This window comes from Entelurus aequoreus, linkage group LG04 (genome assembly GCF_033978785.1).
Source record: "Entelurus aequoreus isolate RoL-2023_Sb linkage group LG04, RoL_Eaeq_v1.1, whole genome shotgun sequence".
Lineage (NCBI taxonomy): Eukaryota > Metazoa > Chordata > Actinopteri > Syngnathiformes > Syngnathidae > Entelurus > Entelurus aequoreus.
In genome coordinates, this window is record NC_084734.1 from 57,038,412 (window position 1) to 57,064,386 (window position 25,975).

Genomic DNA, 25,975 nt, shown 5'->3' on the forward strand with positions numbered 1-25,975 from the left:
GTGCTGCTATAGTTTGTCTGCTCATAACAATATCACTAATACTTGGTTAATATTAAAATCACGAAATGTAAATGGGGTATTGTCGGCGATTTTTGGATGTTTTTTATTGGGTTTTATGGGCAGAATAAAGGAGCTCTCATTGGCATGTCATCATGTCTTGCATGATTGTGAACGATAGGCACAATTGCAAATAACGTGCAGGTCTCCTTTAAAGACAAATATTGGTGGTATGAGTTGTTACTGACCCTATTTTATATTTTGTGGAGGGCCATTAAAAAAATACTTACCTTTACTCCTTGTTTAATCAACAGAAGTATATGAGTGCATCCATGTGTGCGCGGGACTTTGGCCAAAAGGATCACTTAGGTAGATTACTAGCTGAAAAAAAGTGTGTACACTGTCTGCTATAAACGTGAACAATATAACAGAGAAGCAATAAGTAGAATCCTAAAAACCATCACTGTAGTACATCCACTCTGTTGCAGCCCACAAATCATCTTCTTTATGAAGGTGCTTTCAGATTAATTAATGTGGTCGATATCTACTTGGTCTATGTCGCTTTCAGTTGCTTTGATTACTTTTTTGGGGTCAGTCCAGTGACAAAAATTGTAGACAAAAAGAGTGGAGCTGCTATCAGGGGCAGTTTGGAGGTGATTCAATTCATTTAAAGTTATGTTACATATATTGTTTCAAGTTGATAAATGTTCAGATTTATAAATTACTGTGTTTGAAAGACTTTAATATCGAGTCCGCAATGGAATTATTCTACAATGATTGGTGCATTCAACTCCACTGTGTCAAAGAGAAAGAAGTCAAGAAATGTCCGTGTAACCATTCAAATAAAATATTTGAGTCACTTTGCACGTTTTTTGCTCTCTGTCTGAGCAAAAGTTAACATGTTCGTTGGTAGCCTTCTAACAGACTAATTGTAACATGAATTATGGTTAGACTCTTCTTCACCGATAATCCATTCCTTTATTGATGGAAACACTATAAGGCAGTGGTGGGCAAACTTTTTGGCTCAGGGGCCACAATGGCTTTTGAAATTTGGCAGACGGGCCAGGCGAGCATATGATGCATTTCAAAGCATACCATATCTCTTGGAACTAAGACTAGGCTTCTCAAACATGGGCTATTTTAATCATAATACATCTATTTTAAACTATATCATATTATCAAAGAAACATACAAATGGTATTAAAGGGTTAACACGTACATTCTCTTTAACTGGGAGCAGGGTTGTTGATCACCCAATTTTGCCAGTGTGTCAAAGTCTACAATCAGTTTTGTTGTGGCAATTCTCAAAACAGATCTTTGCTCAATTCTGGTTTAATGTTTGGCGGGCCAGATGTGGCCCGGGGCCGTAATTGGCCCAACCCTGCTATAAGGGCTATAAGAAAAACAATATACATGTAAACGTGTAAAAAACATAAAAATAACAATACCTACTGTAAATGCACACATTCAAAACCCATGTAATAAACACACAACATTTACATTCAGTACAAATGAACACACACATACATAACATTATACATATATATATATATATATATACATATACACACATATATATATATATATACACATTATATATATACGCACATATATATACACACACACACACACACACACACGCATACATATATATATTTTAGGGGTGTACGTCTCTACCTTAAATGGTGATCCGATATGAATCTCGATACATGGGTTACGATACGATTCACTAACAATACTTTTTAAAACATTACGATTCAATGCGATGAGATTCGATGCAGATGTAAGCTTTGCATGATGAAAAGAAAATTAAATGTGTCATGTATCATGTCAGAACAATGTCATGTGTTTATTTTTTAAATAGACACATACAAAACAGGAAGTTCCTGTATTATCAGCCAATAGTATAACTATCAACTTCAAGGCATTGCATTCCATAAACTTAAAGAAAAGAAGATTTGAGTTAAAAAAAAAAAAAAGCAAATTATAATTAGAACTGTAAATTAATTTTCTTCTGTTGATTCTTCGCTTAGTTGTATTTTTATTTGTTCCACATCGTTAAAGATTAGAGTATCAAATTTGATCCAAAGACTTAAAGGTTGAGATATTCAGGAACGAACCACTTGACTGGTTCATTGACATGAACGATGAGTTTGTTTTTATTTGAAGCGTGACAGTGATGAAACATTTCCATTAATCTCACTCTGTAAAGCAAGGCAGAAACAGCGGCAGCTCTGCACAAAGTGGGTGTGTGTTTCCTCTCTGCTCTGACTGGAATGGAATTGAACTTTATTGTCATTGCACTTAACATGTATTTTCAATACAAGCTGTCTAAAAGAGCAGACATTCAGTAGACAGGGGGCTGCCTATGACAAAAGGCTCAGCTGCTGCTTGTACGTTGGACATTGAAGTTATACACGCTTTTATGTCTCCAAACATCCCCCAAAAATTGCTACATTTGTCGCTTGTTGCTTTGGAGAGAAAGTCACTAAGAGTAGTTGGAAAGATTCTAAATTTAGCGACCAAGTTGCCAAGTTGAGCACACCGCGCTGAAGTGTGTGTGAGAAATAAAGACGCAAAGACTCGCCTTACTTTACGTGGTACGCTCTCACAGAAGTCTTGCAAGATTAAAGCAGCCATATTTTGTATCAGATCTACAATCAACTGATTTGTGACTTTCCAACCGAGCTATCCATACAACATATAGATCAATCCAGTGGCTTTCCAAACGATATATTCATATCTCTAAAGTTAAAATATATATATATATATATATATATATATATATATATATATATATATATATATATATATATATATATATATATATATATATATATATATGTCTTAATTAGATTATCCAAAAAATAGTGCTCGATACCGTGGTAGAGCGTAATATGTATGTGTGGGAAAAAATCACAAGACTATTTCATCTCTACAGGCCTGTTTCATGAGGGGTTTCCTCAATCCTCAGGATTGAGGAAACCCCTCATGAAACAGGCCTGTAGAGATGAAATAGTCTTGTGATTTTTTCCCACACATGCATATATATATATATATATATATATATATATATATATATATATATATATATATATATATATATATATATATATATATATATATATATATATATATACAGGTATATAGTAATGATAAGCCACCATCACCTGGTGGTAATGAGCAACCTCATCCTGCAACATTTTATTTGAGTTGTGAACACATGTTTTTGTGTTCTCTTTGAGAATTATATTTGTTGGATAGGCTCCAGCCCCCCATGTGACCCCTAGAGGGATAATCAGTAGAAAATTATTGGATGGATGGATGGATGGGTTTAATATTTTGATAGTATACAGTATTTTGTATATGTACAGTACAGTTCTCATGGCATGCTTGACGGGGCTGTTTGCAACCTTTACGCTGAAGCCTAAAGGGCGCTAACTTTCCCAATGTGTTTTAAGAATCATGTCCCACCCTTTTACGGCTGTTAGTAATACGCCCGCACGTAAACACAAGCATATTGTCACGGCCAGGGCGCTTTTTAATGCGCCCTCATCTTTGCGCTCTGCTTGTTGCGCCTCCTGGCGCGTCTCCGCCCTGCAGCAGCCGGCAGCTGCAATCATTCACCAGCAATCTGCGCACCTGGTGCTAATGAAAGGTCCTGCCTTCAAGAGCCTGCTCAGCCTGTTATCCGTCGCCAGAACGAATTCATGTGTTGTGTACAGTAAGCCACGTCGCGCTTTATGCAAACTTGCTTCGCTCTCTGTGTTCTCCACCGTCGTGTTTATTTGGTCTCGTCGTCTTCTTTGTCAGCCTTCCTGCAGTCTGCCTTTGGTCCACGTGACGAGCTGTGCGTCTCGTTGTCTCCCTGTGATTCCTTGAGTGTTTCCCTTTGGATTCCGGACTGCCTCCTTCGATCCTCGACCTTCCGCTTGGACACGGACCTCCTACGCCCCGCTTAGCCCCCTGACCATCTGCCTGCCCCACGAACTGCCTTCTTGCCTTGTCCCTCCTCTCGATCCAACACTAGGTAACACACACTACAGCTAATCACACACATAGCCTCACACACACACTTTTTGGATCTAGTTCACACACGCCATTCCCCTTGTTTAATATTATTATTGTTTGATTATTATATATATATTTTTTATATATATAATAAATCATAGAGCTCTACTGTCCCCTTGTGTCTGTGCCGTCAACTCCCTCTGCAAACATAACACATATAGCTTTGTGTGTTATTAACTAATGATAGCAATTTGGATTCTTAATGTTAGCTATCATTAAATGTACAACAACATGACTGCAAATTGTTTGTTGCTCCTCTGGGACTGCCATTCTATACAGTGAGTGTACGAGACAGCAGCGAGGGACAAAAATGGACAGCAAACAAATTCCTTGGACGGACAAGCAATTTTTATTCAATTTAATTATTAATAGTAAAAATATAGACACTTTGAAAATATAATAATAATAAACATGTTCTGTTAATTCACAAATGATAACAAAATCGAGACGGGGGTGTTCTTGTTATATATAACATCGAGTAAGTTGCAAACAACCCTTTTATCAGAATTAAATTCCTGTTGCAGAAAAGGAACATCGTGTTCTCATAATTTCGACTGGGCAGAGTAAATCAGCGCTAATGAACACAATGCAAAGTGTGTTTTTTTGATGAACATTACCATATTCAACATGCTAAGTATTGTTTTCATGATACAAAATTGTTAGCCTGTTTTTTGTTACATTTTCAGTGCCAAAGCAATGCCATAGTTGCATTCATAGTGCACTACATTTACATTTACTGAAGTAACTTTTTGGATAAATTGTACTTGCAAGAGTAGTTTTAACGCAACTTACTTTTTCTTTTACTTGATTAATTTTGTACAGAAGAAATCCTCATTTTACTTTGTTACAAAATATGTACTTGATTATTTTTGTACAGAAAAAATCCTAATTTTACTTTGTTACAAAAAATTTACCATATTTTTTGGAGTATAAGTCGCACCGGCCGAAAATGCATAATAAAGAAGGAAAAAAACATATATAAGTCGCATTTTTGGCGGAAATTTATTTGATAAAACCCAACACCAAGAATAGACATTTGAAAGGCAATTTAAAATAAATAAAGAATAGTGAACAACAGGCTGAATAAGTGTACGTTATATGACGCATAAATAACCAACTGAGAACGTGCCTGGTATGTTAACGTAACATATTATGGTAAGAGTCATTCAAATAACTATAACATATAGAACATGCTATACGTTTACCAAACAATCTGTCACTCCTAATCGCTAAATCCCATGAAATCTTATATGTCTAGTCTCTTACGTGAATGAGCTAAATAATATTATTTTATATTTTACGGTAATGTGTTAATAATTTCACACATAAGTCGCTCCTGGGTATAAGTCGCATCCCCGGCCAAACTATGAAACTGCGACTTATAGTCCGAAAAATACGGTAATTACATTTACTTCATTTATTTGTATCATTATTGTATTTGTTCATAATCTATTGATTATTGCTGGCAAACATGTAATTATTTGGCTTGTTAGAGATACATCTTCCAGCGGGCATATGATTTTTTCACCAATTCAACTTAAGTACTCGTGACCATTTTACCAATAAAACGTAGCCTGGCTGTCACATGACCACAAACTACACACTTTAAAAAGTGACACTGAAGAGTTGTGTTGCCTCATCTGACGTCATGTTTACTTACAAACTTTGAAAAATAACATTTATTTCATGCACTGTCATCTGTGTCGATAGAAATGTTCACATTTCAGCCTACACAAATTCCACTTCCAACTAGACAAAACATATAGCAGTAAACTGTATATGATTTTTATGTTTTAGCTGTGCATATGCTAACATTAGCCCTGTTGTAACGTCATCAGTGACTATAAAATATGCGTCTTTTGTTTTACATAGTAGTGTTTAGCGTGTAGTCTTTCTCTCTCTTTCTCTCTCACACACCACACACACACACACACACACACACACACACACACACACACACACACACACACACACACACACACACACACACACACAGTTGTAGTACAAGTACCATTGAAAAAAAGCTACTAAATAAGTCAGACGTTACTCACCAGTTACTCAGTACTTGAGTATTCTTTTTCCAATGAAAACTTACTCTTACTCAAGTAATTGTTTGGATTAGTACTTTTACTTGAGTCATTACCCTTAAGTAATGGTACTCTCACTTGAGCACAATTTTTGCCTACTCTACTCATCTCTGGTCATATCCCACACAACATATGTTTGTTATTTTTACAGCCACTCAGTCAGCCACCTCGCAACAACCTGAAAGGAAGATTGTCGAAAAATCTGTGCTAAATGAGTGTAAGGAAGTTCTACTCAAATTATAATGATGTATTTTCATTATCTTTCTACTTAATAGAGTTGATCCACTAAAGCGACATGAGATAACGTGTTTATTGGATGTTTTTTTTTTAAAAAGTGTCACAGCCAAACACCTCACACATCCGAGGGTGCTATACTAAGCCACACAGACACACCTTTGTCTTTTTAGTGGGTTTTTAGGTATTTTTATGTGTTTTGAGTTTGTGATAAATGACAGGCAGGATGTTGATGACTGCAGGGTTTCATCGGGCGTGCACTTGGCTCACGATCACAAGTCTGTACCAAGCAAGTGGACAATGTTTGGACTCGGCCCTTCCATTCACTGCCAACAGGGACAGAATCAATCATGGCAGACACCACTCGGACTCATGAATCACATTCCCACAAAGCTTTTTTTGCGGAAGCCATTGGAAAAGAATACGGATAAAATTAGGATCTTGCAGAGGGATACGGAACAGATGGAGGTGATGTGTAGGCTGGCTACCTACCATGGTAATGTCAAATGCCCCAGTACTTTGAAAACAAGGAGAATGAGCTTTCTGCATTCTTCAGGTAGGATTTGAACTACCGACATGAATTGATGGCTGATTCATTCAGACCACATTACTTGCCCCGTGAATTCTCCAGATAACAGTAATTTTAGTTTTTGTTCCAGGACCGGACTTTAAACTGCTGCGGATCACATAGTTGACGGTTACAATATTACCGGTTATTAACCAGTATTCTTATTTTATTAGGGATTTTAATTGATCTCTCAGCAGCTTACCAACATGGTTACAGTCCCTCGGATGCAAAAAATACAGAACTTGTGATATAGGAACATACAAAATGCCTATGTGCAACAGGGGCCAACCAGTGTGTCTGCGCCATGTTTACGTTAGTAAACCTCACTCCCTGAAAACTTCAGGAGTGTGCTGGCTACCGAGTTAGCCAGCTTTTGACTCGGCACACTCGCCTCTCATGTGGACGACCAAGGCTTGCATCCCCATGTAGAATGGGATAAAGACAAGTTAATGTCCTCTGTTCGTGTATAAAATGAAGAGGAGTGACTATAACTTATGTTTAACAATTTATTCTACAAAACAGGAGTAAGTACAAACAACAGAGATACCAGCGCTAGAGAGAGAGCGAACAAGCTATCAGGAGGTCGAATCAGTCTCTCTTCTGTAAGTGCATAGATAAAAACATAGGGTGCTTTCTTTGTGTTTATCTCCTTGTGGCAGAATGAAGGCCACTTTTAAAGGCGTTTACACTGGTGGCAACTTGTCCAGGGTGTAACCCGCCTACCGCCCGAATGCAGCTGAGATAGACACCAGCACCCCCCGCGACCCCGAAAGGGACAAGCGGTAGAAAATGGATGGATGATTACACTGGACAGCCACCGCTAATGTTGATTCTGAAGGCCTCAGGCAGAATTCATACAGTGCTGGCAACAAGCTTGCTGAATTCTGATTGGCTAAAAGTCCTAACGTAAAAACAAGCTACACTGGAGCCTTATATGATAATGAAGAGAATATGACAAATACTTTTATATATGGAAGGAAAGTAAATGAAAAATGAAATTAACTTTTATTAACTTATGATCATGGTGTCACAGCGCGGGCTCGAACCCACCTTTTATCGGCTGCTTGTGCTTCCAGCACCTCTGTTGGCCGCACACCAGGACACGCCCCTGCTCGCACTGGGCTCCTCACACTCACGCAACGGCGAAGCTGCAGTCAATCAGCAATCAGCGCACTGGGGACTAATCAAGACGTGCAGCATAAAGGCCAGAACATAGTTTCACTTTGCAGTAAGCATCCCGTCTCTGTTCCCCTTTCGCGTACTTGCTCTCTCCCTGTTACCTCTTTGTCCCGTGTCTCATGTCCTTTGTGTTCCACAGTGTCCTTCCTGTTCCCCGTGATCGAGTTGTGTATCTCGACTTCCCTCTGGATTCTGGACTGCCTCCCTCGATCCTCGACCCCTGCTTGGACATGGACCTCGTTGCTTCTCTCCAGCCCGCGACCATTTGCCTGCCCACGGACCACCTCTTTGCCTCACCCCTCTGGACTGACGAAAGATTCATCCAACACGCACTTACAACAACCCTGGTAACATTTACATTATTAATTCTACACATCCTCTGGCAACACACACTTAGAGTAGCATACACCTCCCACACACTCATCAAAGGTTTAAATAAACCTGTTAACCTGATCCTCCTTGTGGTGTCGTTTCTTTCCCCCGCCGTATGTAACACATGGCCTATGTTAGGCGGGCAGCAAGGTGAAACAGGGGTTAGTGCGTGTGCCTCACAATACTAAGGTCCTGGGTTCGATCCTGGGTTCGGGATCTTTCTGTGTGGAGTTTGCATGTTCTCCTCGTGACTGGGTGTGTTCCCTCCGGGCATACTTGCCAACCCTCCCGTTTTTTAGCGGGGGAATCCCGGTATTCAGCGCCTCTCCCGACAACCTCCCGGCAGAGATTTTCTCCCGACAAACTCCCGGTATTCAGCCGGAGCTGGAGGCCACGCCCCCTCCAGCTCAATGCGGACCTGAGACTGAGTGGGGACAGCCTGTTCTCACGTCCGCTTTCCCACAATATAAACAGCTTGCCTGCCCAATGACGTCATAACATCTAGGGCTTTTAGAGAGTAGAGTGCACAACTGCGCACACAACAAGGAGACGAAGCAGAAGAACGAGGAAATTACAGACATGGCGACGCCGTCGACGAGCAAGATGAATAAATACGCTTGCAAGTTCCAAAACGATTGGAAACAAGAATTTCAGTTCATCCAGGACAGTTCGAAGTGGAAGGTGTATGTTGCCTGTAAATTTTGTAGAACAGACTTCTCCATTGAACACGGTGGCCGAAATGATATACTCATCATGAACGGAGAAGTTAAATAGGACAATACTGCCATCTAATGGATAGCCACCGGAACACTGAAATTCAAGTATTTCTTTTCTTTATATGTAAATAAAATAAATATATATATATATATATATATATATATATATATATATATATATATATATATATATATATATATAGCCAGAATTCACTGAAAGTCAAGTATTTCATACATATATATATATGTGTATATATATATATATATATATATATATATATATATATATATATATATATATATATATATATATATATATATATATATATATATATATATATATATATGAAATGCTCGAGTTGGTGAATTCTAGCTGTAAATAACCACGCCCCCCCCCCCCCCCCCCCCTACCCCCCACCTCCCGATATTGGAGGTCTCAAGGTTGGCAAGTATGGCCTCCGGGTACTCCGGCTTCCTGGGGATAGGTTGATTGGCAACACTAAATTGGCCCTAGTGTGTGAATGTGAGTGTGAATATTGTCTGTCTATCTGTGTTGGCCCTGCGATGAGGTGGCGACTTGTCCAGGGTGTACCCCGCCTGCCGCCCGAATGCAGCTGAGATAGGCAGCACCCCCCGTGGCCCCGAAAGGGACAAGCGGTAGAAGATGGATGGATGGATGGATGGATGGATGGGCCTATGTTAGGCCAGCAGAGAAGGCCTTGCAAATGTATCAAAAAATCCTCCCCCCTGTTAGTAAATCAGGTCATAATGACATACTGACATCTTACATCCTGATTTGTGAAGACACTAACTCCTACAGAACAAATAACCCGAAATGAAATAAAATGTTTGCTGCTTTGGATTGTTGATCCAAAGTATTTCAACTCATCCACCTTAACGACCTCTACCCACTGCATCTTCACCTTTCTACCTGCCTCCCTCTGGTCCACACACGTACTCTGTCTTGTTTCCACTGACTTTCATTCCTCTTCTCTCCAGTGCATTCATCCACCTTCCCAGGCTCTCTTCCACCACTTCCCTGCTCTCAATACAGATCAAAATGTCGTCTGCAAACATCAAAGTCCACGGAGACTCCTGCCTGACCTCATCTCTCAATCTGTTCATTACCATTGCAAACAAGAAGGGGCTCAGAGCTGATCCCTGATAATCCCACCCCCACCTTGAATGCATCTGTCACATTTGTCCTCACCACTGTCTCACTGTCCTGCACCACATTCACACACTTCTCTGCCACTCCTGACATCCTCATACAATCCCACAGTTCCTCTTTTGGCACTCTATAATATGCTTTTTCCAGAGCCACAAATCAACTCAAAAGTTATTAGTGGAGCACTTTTCATACATAAAATGTGGTACAATATGCTTAACATATCAAAGACTTTAAAAACAGTGCTTTCTGCTTTCATTACATAAATACAACCCCAGGCACCCCAAACCCAGCCGTCCCCCCACCACACACACACATAGTAAAAACACGGGAGAGCCAGGTGAGAAAACACTATCTTAGGGCAGGCGCTGCATGATGACTGACCACAATTATTCCGACCCAGGGCACACAACAAGGGACCAAGGAGACAGATTCACAGCAGCCATGGCCAATCAGTGCGCCTAGTGCAGGGGGCTACCACAGAGGAAACACTGGAAATAAATCTATACATCTAAAATATAGTCAAATTTAAAAATGAGGTTAAAACAAAATGTATTAAAACAAAAAATGGTAAAATCCATTACATAAATATTAAATTCAAAACTTAATAAAATGAATTAAATTCAAGTGTTCAAAAGAAGCTAATACATTCTAGATGAACAGTAAATTAAAAAGAAAATAAAACGCCATATTTTTGGGACCATAGGGCACACCCAATTGAAGTCGCTTAAAGGGTTCATATTATGATCTTGTTCTACATGTAAAACACTTCCTTGTGGTCTACATATAATGTAATGATGGTTTGTTGGTCAAAATGTTGCAGAAATTATGTTTTACAGACCATCTTCAAGCCGCTTTCTGACCGTCTCTTCAGGATGCGCCGTTTTGTGGAAGAATCAGAATCAGAAATACTTTAATAATCCCCGAGGGGAAATTAACATTTTCAACACAATCCCATTCAAGAGCAGACAAACATTACAGGGAGACAGAACCGGATCGCTGACGGGTCTGCCAACTTCCGGCGCCCCTTACAAAAAAGGTGAGAAACAGGTAAATGCTGGAGGGGTTGAGAAAAAAAAAATCAGCGTAAGCCTGGCCCCCTGGGGAAGGGGTCCAGACTAAGGCTAAGGGAAAAAAAACTCATAGTCATAGCACACAAACATGTGTGTAGGAGGTAAACATCAAAGAACATAAAGGACATTAAATACATTAAAAATAGCAGAGCTGATGCAACCAGCCACTCCTACACACAGCCACAAAAGTAAAACAACAACAAAATAAAAACATATACACTGTGGTGGCCTCTGCAGTGTTCCACACCATCGTCTGCTGGGGTTGGGGGAGCATGGCCATAGACAGGAGCAGACCCAACAAAGCAGCCAAGAGAGCCGACTCCACCCTCAGCCACCCACCAACTCTCGGCCAGTGTCCAGTCCGCGTGGATGAGCAAGGATACGTCCAAGGAGACCAAGGTGTCCGATACCTGCTCATTCAGCCAAGACGCTGTGAAAGTCTTATTTATTTACTTATTGGAAGGTCTTATTTAATGGCTACTCTTCGACAGCGTCTTCTCCCCGTCATTTTTGTTATACTGGTAGTTTTTAGCGCTTCCATAACGAGTCTACTGAGAGATATAAGTTTTGAATAACAATGCCCTACAAGAGGATAGAGGAACGAGAAGGACCGTATTGAGTAAGGTGCGGACTACAATGGCAGACGTGCGCAAATTTTCGGGACTCATGCAGATCCAAAATACACAACAGGAGTTACCAATAGGTAATAAAAGTTTGTTTTGCATAATATTTTGCAAAACAAAACGGCAGATAATATGTCTTCTAATAGGTGCCATTTTGGGGTCCTTATATACACACACACACACCATAATATAACCTGTCTGTTGAAGCACAGTTTGTATGACTACAGTAGCCGCAATGTGCCGACAATCCATCACGCGGTGCGGCTTTGTAGCTTACCAAAGTCGTACTAAAACATTCTGACGGATTTTTAAACGCTGTGTGTAATGTTCTATATTCTCAATAAAACATCACTGTTTTGGGCTTGCTTGCTAGCGTCATTTATAGAACAGGCATCAACTTGCAGTCCACATGTATCTTATGTGTGACTGCCATCTGCCGGTCACATTTATCATTACACCATATACCAAATAAAATAGCTTCGAAGTTGGTAAGCACAACAAGAATTAACGCGTACATTAGGGGCACAAGGTTTTAAGACGCACTGTTGATTTTTTTTTTAATTATTGGATTTTAAGTGTGCTTTAAAGTCTGAAAAATTAGGTAATAAAAGAAACACCAAGTTAAAAAAGTAGGTTTTGAGTTTATTTTAAAAAATCATAACATTCTCTGCAGCCCTGAGGCCCTTCAGTAAAATGTGTTACAAATGGGAGGATTAATATTGGAATGACTCCTTCAAGTGAGTGTGAGTCCGGACTTTTGGAATAAGGAGGCCAGTGCCGCAAGGGCTCATATGATAAAACCAGCACAGAAAAATAAGAAGGCCCAAAACAATTGAGGTTTTTACCAAACAGTAAAATAACCTAAAATAAATTCTGAAACACATGGGAAGCCAATGCAGTGATTTTTGCTGTCCTCACCAACACACAAGTGGCTGAGTTTGGAAGTAGTTACAGTGGTTTTCAACTCTTTTTAAAAAGACCAAAAAGCAGGCTATTAAAGTTGCCAATACGGCTACTCGGCTAGTGATAAAAGCATGCATTAGCGTCTTATTAGTCTCTGTGTTGGCCCAAGGCAGAATGGGGCTGACTCCGGCTATATTTTTAAGATGATAAAACCTCATTTTAGTGGTGGATTTAGAGTGGGATAAAACCAAGCTTAGAGTCAAACATGATCGTTATTGACTTGTGAAAAATAATTCAAAGACAATAACTGCAGTTTTAGTAAATGTTTATCTCTCTGGGTTCCTGGACCGACAATGAAAACCTCAGTATTGCCCTGGTTAAGCTGGAGAACATTTTCTGCCATTCAAGATTTAATATCTAAAATACAGTTAAAAAGTGCATCAGTTAGTGTTGTGTCATCAGGAGACATTGAAATGTACAATGTTTGTGTCATCAGCTTAACTGAAAGTTGATTCCATGTCTCCTGATGACATCGCCATGAGGGAGCATGAACAGATTCAAATGAACTGACCCTTGGGGTTAGACAGAAAAATATTTAAGGGGGAGCATCAATTTTTTTGGGGGGGGGGCCTCTGCCAAAAATGTATTCCCGCCGTGGTAGTTAAAGCTAAAGCTTTAATGCTGGCCTTTGTCCACCCACAAATGATTACTACATGTAAGACAGACATTTTCTATTTGTGGTCATCATAATGATATGTGTTAAAAATTATTTAGGCCTTTATCATGTCCAAAAAATGTAAGATTTGGCCAAATCTATGGTATTAATTGTAAAGTACTGTTGTCGATCCAATGTTGATGTGCTAAAACCTCTTTCTTGTTTAAAATTGTCATACAATATTAACTGTAATTAGTTCAAGCAAATAATAAATATTAATAAAGTGTTTGGATGTATTCAATAAATCAATGTATTCTTTGTTGCCAGAAAGTGATGCAAAGTAACATTTTGATATTGACACATCTCAGTGATGGGTTTTTTTTTTTTTGCCTTTTGGTTCGGGACCCTTTGGGGGTGGCACTCTCGTGACTTCTGCGGTGCTTTTTGTGGGCTTCTGGATCTGCCTCCCGGGAGCCTTTTGGCCATGGAGACCAGCTGCTGGGTCTCTGCCACACCAGAGTCCGTTTGGAGAGACTGGAGAAGATGCGGCTGAAGAGACAGGGCTGTGGAGCTAGCACTGGGCGCCGGGACGGACAAGCTTCACAGTGTGTTGGCTGAATGAGCAGGTATCGGACACCTCTGTCTCCTTGGATGCATCCTTGCTCATCCATGCAGACTGGACACTGGCCGAGAGTTGGTGGGCGGCCGTTGGTGGAGTCGGCTCTCTTGGTTGCTCCTGTCTCTGGCTATGCTCCCCCCACCCCAGCAGACGATGGTGTGGAACACCGCAGAGGCCACCACAGTGTATATGTTTTTTTTTGTTTGTTTTACTTTTGTGGCTGTGTAGAAGTGGCAGTCCGCAGATTTTGGCGCACTCTACCTTCCACATTTTTCACCTGATTCAAACCGTTCCAACTTCAAACTGTTCTGGCTTTTCATCAACAAATTCCAAAAAATCCCAGAATTCCCAATTTTCCCGGACATTTTTCCAATTTAAAATAAATTGGCAATTTTTCAATCTTCCATTATTTCCACATTTTTCAACCAGTTCAACCCATTCCACCTTCCAACACATTCCACCATCCTGGAAATTCAAACTACCAATTTTCCAACTTTAAAAAAATTCCAGGATTTCCCAAAATTCCAGGTTTTCCAAGGCCCCATTTCCATGCTTTTTTCTTTCAATTACTCCTTCCACATTCTTCAACCCAATGTAATCGTTCCACCGTCAAAACATCCCTCTTAATCAGGACTTAAAACAAAGTGTTTTTTTTAACTGGAAAGATCCCCGGTTTTCCAGAAATTCCGTAATATTCCGTACATTTCTCAGTTAAAAATGTTACTACTTTAACATGTTTTGGCCGATTCTAAAAATTCCAACACCAACCATTTCAACTCATTATGAACATTTAACACTATTTTCAAAAAATTTCCTGGAATTTCCAGTTCATTCCCATTGAAATGAATGGGACATTTTTCAAAGTTCCACAATTCCCACATTTTTCATTCAATTCATACCGTTACAACTTCAAAATATTCAGCCTGTTCAAGAATTTTGTGCTCTTCTTCAAAAACTCGACAAGAAATTCACTACAAACACATTTCTTAATCGATTCAAACTAGCGTTGTACCGTATAAACAGTGTTGGGTTGGTTACTGAAAACCAGTAACTCGTTACAGTTACTTTATTTCAAAAGTAACTCAGTTTCTAACTCAGTTACTTACACCAAAAAGTAATGTGTTACTGTGAAAAGTAACTATTTAGTTACTTCTTTTTTCTTTTCTTTTTTAAGGCTCCCATTAATGCCCTTTTAGCCTTTATTTCAGTACTGTTATTGCACTGGAGAATAATACAATATGTTGATAAACTTGACATGCATCTGCATCACTGAACTCTGCTAAGTAATGTGGTCTACGTACAACACACAAAGACAAAGATATGTTTCAAAGGGCCAATTTATGTCGGGCCATAACATAACATACATAAGTAACAAACTGCATAATAACAACATGTCACAACTTAGCTGTAAAGCTGGCTTCACCCACAGAAGGCACACATGACATGATTATATGTCATGTCACTATATACCGCACACATACTGCAATACACACGCCTAACCAGGCGTTTTTTTCTCTCAAGGAATTGTGAAATCAAATTATGTCTTCAGGAGATCAACACTGTACTGAAGCCCAGAACACTCTACGTACAGTATTTCCCCAGTTTTAGTTTAGAGATAAGGAAAGATTGGCCTGGCCCACTAGGATCCCTCTTTATGTTTGTGAACTTTATAGTCTATACATTTAGAGTGATGTGATAATCAAACACTCTAGAAGTCTAGAATGAAAGAGTATATAAGAGAATTGACAGAGTGTGTACCTACAGTGCTGAATGATGAGCAGAGGCAGAGTTTGGAGTGTTTTCTTTAGCTCGCTTTCCATGTTTATGTACTCACTGTCCACTGTGTCCAGCTGCCTGAAAGCGGGTGACCCCACTGTAGAAATAGCCTGCATGTCTTCTAGCACATACGCTGTAATGGCTCTATCAATGTTGTCCTGGCTAGCAGTCCCTCCGTTAAAATCCAGCCGCTGTTGCTGAGGCGGAGGTGGAGGTGAAGGTGAAGTGTGTCTCTCTTTAATAGCTTCGTCGAAGCATGTTGCTCTTGTAGGTGTTTCAGCAGATTTGAATTGCTGTTTTGGGCAGTAGATGGGATCTTTGGTCCAAGACACAACTTACATTTAACTAAAATGTTATTTTCTTTATCTTATCTCCATGTTAAAAAACTCCGGGGCTCCAACCCCTCACCCTCACACACACACACACACACACACACACACACACACACACACACACACACACACACACACACACACACACACACACACACACACACACACACACACACACAGCGCGCCTCTTGTGACACAGGAAGATTCAGAAGGACGACACTGCAGCTCTCCAATAAAACACACTCAGATTTTCTCAGTTTCTAGCTGATACTATATAAAAAATAACATAAAATAACGCAGTAACGCATCATGTAGTAACGATAACTGTGTTACTGAATATAAAAAATAACACGTTGGACTACTAGTTACCGCCGAAAACTTTGTAACGCGTTAGTCCCAACACTGCGTATAAGCGATATACGCTATACTAATGAATCATAAACGGTACTATACCGCCTCTAAAAATACCATAATGGGCATGACGGCGCGCTGTAGTCACGCTGTGACATTGCTGGTTTTACAAGCAGAGGAGCATGTTCGGGAACGCACAATCACAGAGTACTTACAAGCAGACACAGTGTGTAGACAGAAAAGGGAGAAAGGACACATTTTGGCTTGAAAACTAACGATAAAGGTGAAGTTATAACACTAAAACCCGCTCTACAAGAGCTGCTTTAAAACATGGCTAGCTAGCTAGTGGCTAACATCCATCCGCAGTCGGCAGTGTTTTAGCTATAAAATATTAATCCTTGCTTCCATGGCGACAAATAAAGTACATTTCTTACAAGTATCATCCCAGATATATCGTCTTTTGGGACGGTATAGCTCAGTTGGTAGAGTGGCCGTGCCAGCAACTTGAGGGTTCCAGGTTCGATCCCTGCTTCTGCCATCTTAGTCACTGCCGTTGTGTCCTTGGGCAAGACACTTTACCCACCTGCTCCCAGTGCCACCCACACTGGTTAAAATGTAACTTAGATATTGGGTTTCACAATGTAAAGCGCTTTGAGTCACTAGAGAAAAGCGCTGTATAAATAAAATTCACTTCACTTCACTTCCCTTCAGGACGAGGAATAGCTAAACATGCTTCACTACACACCGTAGGAGAATACAATAGCTCACCGGCGTCACCGCTAACAAGCTGGCTCTTCACAATGCAGATGTGACCGGTCCTGTCGCTGTTCCATGGGCCTTTTGCTTCGAGGAGCCGCCGTGAAGTGCAGGTCTCCACTGCCGGTTCTACCCGTAGGAGGCGGCAGCCAGCTCCAGTTTCTGGAGTGAGACCGTGGCAGCAACAAAGTGCAGAAAGAAAGGCAAGTGCCAGCCAATAGAGGAGGAAACTCCACTGGATCCAGGACACTGAACTTGTTTTTCCACCAGTAAGGCATCGCTAGTAGGACTCTTCTGTGCCCTGTCGCCACTACTGCAGGTTCTGGCAATGCTCAACAGCAGATGACCACAAAACTTTCCTCCAGAAGGTCTTATCTTTGTCCATCTGATGTCAGATGAAACAAAAATGTAGCTGTTTGGCCACAATACTTAGCAATATGTTTGGAAAGGAAAAAGGTGAGGCCTTTAATCCAGGAACACCATTCCTACCGTCAAGCATGGTGGTGGTAGTATTTTCCTCTGGGCCTGTTTTGCTTCCAATGGAACTGATGCTTTACAGAGAGTAAATGGGACAATGAAAAATGAGGATTACCTCCAAATTCTTCAGGACAACTCAAAATCATCAGCCCGGAGGTTGGGTCTTAGGCGCAGTTGGGTGTTCCAACAGGACAATGACCCCAAACACACGTCAAAAGTGGTAAAGGAATGGCTAAATCAGATTAGAATTAAGGTTTTAGAATGGCCCTCCCAAAGTCCTGACTTAAACGTGTGGACAATGCTGAAGAAACAAGTCTATGTCAGAAAACCAACACATTTAACTGAACTGCACCTATTTTGTCAGGAGGAGTGGTCAAAAAGTCAACCAGAAGCTTGTGGATGGCTACCAAAAGCGCCTTATTGCAGTGAAACTTGCCAAGGGACATGTAACCAAATATTAACATTGCTGTATGTATACTTTTGACCCAGCAGATTTGGTCACATTTTCGTAGACCCATAATACATTCATAAAAGAAACCTTCATGAATGTTTTTTGTGACAAACAAGTATGTGCTCCAATCACTCAAAAAAAATAAGAGTTGTATAAATTATTGGAAACTCAAGACAGCCATGACATTATGTTCTTTACAAGTGTATGTAAACTTTTGACTACGACTGTATATGGAACTTGTCTCAACTGCATTATACCAGATATTTAAAAAAAAAATTTAAGTAACGCAATAATTACTTTCACCAATAATTAATTACTTTTATTCAGAAGTAATTCTGTTAGTAATTCAATTACTTTTTTGGTAATTAATGACTTTTTATAAGTAATTATCAGAACACAGTATGTCACACAGCATTATGAAGCACTTGTCAGTGTAATGTTTACAGTTAGAACCTTTATTGTGAAAGTCTGTTCCTTACTGCTGTAACAGGATGTATGGCACTTCACTAACCGGAAGTGGAGGATATGCCGGTGTTCGACCAAGAGGTAAACTAAATAAAGAGCTAAACTGAGAATTAAGAGGTTTCTACGTCCAATTATTATCAAGATTAGTCTATAATACTTCTCGTGTGTAGCTAATCACAACATGGTGTCAGAGTGAAAGTAATAAGACGACGGACCCGCGAAAAAAATTAAAAAAGTAAACTCGTCGAAAAAAAAAAAGGAGGGGAAGAAGTCAACAATGGAAGCGTTTGGCGTACCTACCCCGAAGGTGGACTGGGATTCATCTAACCTACCAGATGCGTGGCGGAGATTCAAGCAACATTCAGAACTCATGTTCACAGAACCGCTAAAACAGAGAGCAGAAGAGGAAAAATGCAGCTTTCTTCTGCTGTGGATCGGCGACAAAGGACGGGACATCAGCAACACGTGGACACTGACTGAAGATGAAGCTAAGTTGCTAAAAACATACTACGACAGATTCTCAGAATACCTCACCCCGAAAGCAAACCCTATATTTGCAAGATATAAATTCCAGGAGAAGACGCAAGGAAACTGTTAGTCATTTGAGCACTTTGTGACAGATCTCAAGCTACTAGTTAAAGACTGTAACTACACAGACAGTGACGAGATGGTCGAGGACCGTATAATTTTCGCTACCAACTCACCCAGAGTGCGCGAAAAACTACTCAGCCAGGAGCCGGAGCACACGCTCGAAAAAACGATTGATATAGCCCGCTCCCATGAGCTATCACAAGTGCAGCTAAAGGCTATGGCTAACGGTAGCCACGAAGTACACGCAATCCACCGCAAACCTGGAAGGCCAAGTTTCATAAAGGGAGCTAGCAGGCACCATGACAGCCCAAAAGTGCATGAAAATGCCTGCAGCAAGTGTGGAGGACACCACAATAAATCAACAGAGTGCCCAGCAAAAGGTAAACAATGTTTAAAGTGTCGAAAATTCAATCACTATGCAAAAGTGTGCCAAACTAAGTCCCACACCCCAGGTAGAACAGTGCACAGAGAAATCCACACAGTTGGTGAAGACAATGAATATGATAGTTCAGAGCTATTTGTGGACACTGTTACTGCAGAAAAAAAAGATGAGAAAAGTGCATATGCAGCCATTGGATTGGGGCCACAGAACAGAAAATTGACTTTTAAACTAGACACTGGGGCACAAGCAAGTGTGATACCAGCCAAAGACTTTAATGCGCTAATGCCCAGCACACAATTAAGATTAAGATTAAGATTAAAGTACCAATGATTGTCACACACACATTACTGCTGACCGTAAGTTAACAGGCTACGGCGGACATGCGCTGGAAGTGAACGGCTACTGCAAAATAGCAAGTACATACAAAGCTAAGTCAACCACAGAAAAGTTATACATAGTGAACTGTAAAGGCCCACCCATCCTAGGCTACAAAGCCTGCAAGGCCCTGGGACTCATCAAGGTGGTGTACGCAGTCGACAGTGACGAAGGGAACAGCACCCAGTCAGACCACATCCTAAATGAGTACTCAGATGTTTTTAAAGGCATCGGCACATTCCCAGGCGAATGCAATTTCAGAATAGACCCTGAAATAGCACCAGTTGTCTGCCCACCACGGAGGGTACCATTTGCTCTTAAAGACCGTCTAAAAATAGAGCTAGACAACATGGAAAGGGACAGAATAATATTCAAGGTGACAGAGCCCACCCAGTGGGTTAATGCCCTAGTAGTGTGCGAAAAGCCCAAGACACGCAAACTCAGAGTGTGCCTAGACCCAAGACCCCTAAACAAGGCAATAATGAGGCCATATTACCCCCTACCCACACTGGAGGACGTGACATCCAAGTTAGCAGGGGAAAAGTATTTCAGCATCCTAGACGCAAGATCAGGGTATTGGGCAATCAAGTTAAGTGAGGAATCCTCACTGCTCACTACATTTAACACCACTTTTGGAAAAAAACGTTTCCTCAGGCTGCCCTTCGGCATCGTGTCCGCCCAGGACGAGTTCCAGAGGAGGGTGGATGAGACATACGAAGGCCTGAGAGGAGTAGCTGGCATCGTTGACGACATCGTCGTGTTTGGAAAAACAAAGCAGGAACACGACAGCAATCTCCGGGCCATGCTCGACCGCACCAGAAAGAGAGGCATACGCCTGAATCCAGATAAATGCCGCATTTGTGTTTCTGAGGTGAGCTACTTTGGCCATAAGCTCACAGCCAACGGTTTGAAACCAGACCCACTTAAGGTGAGAGCCATAAGAGACATGCCACCGCCAACAAGTGAGGTAGAGCTCGAAACCGTGCTAGGCATGGTCAACTACCTAGCGAGATTTGTACCCAACCTAGCTGAGGTGTGTGCACCACTCAGACTACTGCTAAGACAGGACACAGAGTTCATATGGGGCACTATCCATGATAATGCGTTTCAGAAGATGAAAGAGATTATCACAGCGGAGCCAGGGCCAGTGTTGGCTTACTTTGATCCTGAAAAAAAAGTGACACTGCAAGTGGATGCGTCAAAAAACGGCATGGGTGCAACCATCATGCAGGAAGGAAGACCTGTAGCATATGCATCCAAGCTGCTCACCAGCACAGAGCAAAATTATGCCCAAATCGAGAAGGAGCTGTATGCAGTCCTGTATGGGTGTAAGAGGTTCCATGAGTACCTCTATGGGCGAAACATAACTGTGGAATCAGACCACAAACCGCTAGAGACCATTCTCCGAAAACCCCTAGCCCTTGCTCCACCGCGTTTACAGCGCATGATGCTTACACTGCAAAAATACAGCATAACTCTCACCCACAGACCAGGCAAAGAGATCCCTGTAGCAGACACACTGTCGAGAAAATCCATGGATGAAGAGGATGAGTCTCTATCCGAGGCTATGGAGACACAAGTGCATACTGTCATTAGCACAGCCCCGGTGAGTACTGACAGGCTGGACAACATCAAAATGGAGACCACTCAGGACGAGCAGCTCTCCAAACTAAAGCAAGTCATCCGGTCAGGCTGGCCGGAGACACGAAAACGATGTCACCCACTCGTCAGCGATTACTGGAACCACCGTGACGAAATCACAGAAGCCGATGGGATCCTCCTAAAGGGTGAGAAAATAATCATTCCACACAAGCTCAGACAACACATGCTAAAATGCATCCACACAGGACATTTAGGAGTTGAGAAGAGCAAACACAGGGCAAGAGACATAATGTTCTGGCCTGGCATGGGTCAACAGATTGAGGAAACAGTCCAAAGATGTGACATATGCCAAACACATCGTAGTGCCAACACCAAAGAACCCATGCTCTCACATGACATTCCAGAGACCCCATGGGAGACTGTAGCAACAGATCTATTCACATGGAACTCTGAGAACTACATCATCATCTGTGACTACCTCAGCAGATACTTTGAAATTGAGCGCCTGCATAACACCACCACAGCCGCTGTCATTCACAAGATGAAAGCAGTGTTTTCTAGACAAGGAATCGCCCGCCGAGTCGTCAGTGATAATGGGCCATGTTACAACTCAAGTGAATTCAAGCAGTTCGCAGAGTCATGGGGTTTCCAGCACATCACCTCGAGCCCACATTACCCGCAGAGCAACGGCTTAGCAGAAAAGACTGTTCAAACTGCAAAGCGAATCCTCACCAAGGCCAAAGAGGACAAGAAAGACCCCTATCTCTGCTCTCTGGAGTATAGAAACACACCAGTTGACGGACTAAAATCCCCAGCCCAGATCCTGATGAGCCGCAGACTGCGCTCCATCCTGCCCACGACAACTCAACAACTCCGACCTCAGGTGACCCCCGAAGATACTGTACGTGCAAGGAGAGAGAACTGCCAGCAGCACCAGAAACAACAGTACAACAAATCTACCAGACCGCTGTCAACGCTGCGCGCCGGAGCACTCATCCGTTTCCAGCAGGGCGATGGCACGTGGAAACCAGCGACAGTCATCCGACCAGCTGAGACACCGCGGAGCTACCACATCGAGACCAGTGATGGACAGTCATTCAGACGCAACCGACGGCACCTGCTAGACAACCACACACCCATCACACAGCAGCCAGAGGCCAGCGATGATGACTCCAACACTACACCAGAGGACTCAGGTGCTCAACATCATCACACCAGTTCTGTGTGTGAACCTGCTCACACCGAGCCTTGCCAACGCACAAGGTATGGACGTGTCATAAGGCCGAGGCAAGTCCTCGACTTATAATTGATTGTAAAGGGTGTAGGCGAATCGCTGCCCTAAAAACTTAAAAAGAAAAAAAAAGAAAAAGAAAACATTGGAAAGAAGAAAAAAAAAAAAAACCTGATTTGTAACATTGCACAGCATTAATAGGTTACATTGCGAGATGTTCACTGCTGTTAATTTTGTTCCAGAAGTAACACACTTGAATACTGCAGCACTTTTTAATATACTGATGTTATATGGCGTACCGACGTTATTTGCACTGCTAAAGATTTACAGTATATTATGACTCAAATGTTGCGGCTCAGAATTGTGTTTAAGTGCCTTAGTTTTTCTGCATGCCATTGATAATCTCCATATACACATCTTATGTTGTTGAAGGGAGATGTAATGTTTACAGTTAAAACCTTTATTGTGAAAGTCTGTTCCTTACTGCTGTAACAGGATGTATGGCACTTCACTAACCGGAAGTGGAGGATATGCCGGCCAAGACGTAAACTAAATAAAGAGCTCCCGGGCTAAACTGAGAATTAAGAGGTTTCTACGTCCAATTATTATCAAGATTAGTCTATAATACTTCTCGTGTGTAGCTAATCACAACAGTCAGGTTGGTGTTCCTGGCTTAAATCTTTGTTTATCAAGGTTTCTCCTTACTGTAATTGAATGTGGCGCACCGTCACATAATTCTATTACTGCCACACCTTGAAAATAAGGGCTTTTTTTTAACTTGGGGCGGTATAGCTCGGTTGAGAGAGCAGCCGTGCCAGCAACTTGAGGGTTCCAGGTTCGATCCCCGCTTCCGCCATCCTAGTCACTGCCGTTGTGTCCTTGGGCAAGACACTTTACCCACCTGCTCCCAGTGCCACCCACACTGGTTAAAATGTAACTTAGATATTGGGTTTCACTATGTAAAGTGCTTTGAGTTACTAGAGAAAAGTGCTATATAAATATAATTCACTTCCCTTCACTTCACTTAAAAAATGAATTTAAGTAATATAATATATTGTAGCCCCCTGAAGAAATCACACAAAGCCAGAAGCTATTTTTAACATTTATTACCAATCTTATAATAACAAACAACGGCACATTTCCAACAGGTTTTACCTCCCATGAAAACACTTTCGTCTCCTTGAGTCTTCGCTTCCCCTCTGTACACACAACAAAACTTCCTCATTCTCCGCCAATCACCTTTCAGGCACGATCAGTCTGTTTGTAAACATGGGAAAGACTGACATCAAATCCAAACCACACAAACATAAAACATTAACATTAGTTGGTAGTTACAGTATGTATTGATATATATAGCCTATTATTTGCGCACTATTGAGAAGTGATGTACCGAAAACTGGACCACCAAAAAAAGACTTTGATCACTGAAAACAGCGCTACCTAAACCGGATGTAAACAAAACGCACGCCATTGTCTAGAGCGTTGTCAGCATGTCCGCGACGTGGACGTGATTTATATATATATTGCAGATATGCCTTCGGACAGCCATCTACAAAATGTGCAAATATTAAGAGGACAGTGGCGGCTTTTAAAAAGAGAAAGTGAAACTAGAACAACAGCGCCAAGCACGTGTGACGTCATGCTCCTTTCAGCCTCTTTAGTCAGGGACATGGAGGGACAGAAGTAGAGTCTCTAAATACGAGTACATTTTACAATAACAGCAAAAGAAGATGCTAGATTTGTTGCTAGTTGTTTTTAATTTTTAAAAAGTCATTAAAAGGCTGTAAACACTTGAAAAAATCTCAACAAAGTACCTTGTACAAAAAGCCGCAATAATTGAAAATATGACAAAACGATTAAAAAATATATTTTTATACTAATTAATAAAAAACGATTTGTTTTAAATGTATGTATACATTTTTTGAGCCATTTTAAAGAAAATCATATCATCATAGCACACTATGCAAACTACTCAATGACCACAACCATAACCACGCCTCCACCGCTTCAGGTATCTTGGTAGTTTAGGGGGAACCCTGTTTATGTCCTATGATGTTTACCTGTAAGAACACCATTATTAAAGGTAATATATTTTCATGTTTCATATCCTCTTAAACCAGGCACTTAAACGCACATGTTATTTTGTGTTAGCTGAAGAATTGAGCATCGCTAAATAGGTTTTTTAATAAAGATCTGAGATTATATTTGACTTTTCTTATATTATTTTTTAAGGCTTTTTCTTTTTCATTATCTCAAAATTCCTCTTAAACTGGGATCCTATTATGCAAAACCTACTTTTCTTACTTGTTGGTACCTGTTTTTGTGTATCTGGGATCACCATCAGTCCCCAAAATTTAAATTAAAGGCCTGATATTTAGTTATGTCAACAAATATTTCCATTTATGGATTAGTTTATGGGCCAAACTATATCGGGATATGAGTTTTGATCCATATCTCAAAGCCCTACACTTGTGTTAGCGACAGTGTTTTCACAGTTTAACGATGTTTCTGTGTTTAGTTGAGCGTTTCAGTAGGCCTTATGATGGCATTGTGTTTATATATTTAAGTGCACATGTGTAAGTGTTAATAATGAAATTGTGATATTTAAGACATTTCATATTACTACAAAAATGTTTTCTGTGCTACGAAAACTTTTGTTTGCTACAAATATTTTTTATTTAGTAGCACTGGTGCTATTGGTAAAAAAAAGCTAAGCATACAGTCCTGGTCTATGGTCTTTTGAAACTGCCTGAAACCAAAAATTGCTGTAGTAGTCTTAAGGCATTTGAACCTACACTGATCTATTACTTCTCCATCTTTCTATTATCCATCAATACCAACTGATGTACCACTGTACTGTACTTGATTTGCATGCCGTTTGCCTAAGAGTAAATAACTTTATTTACTGCTGCTTGGATTGC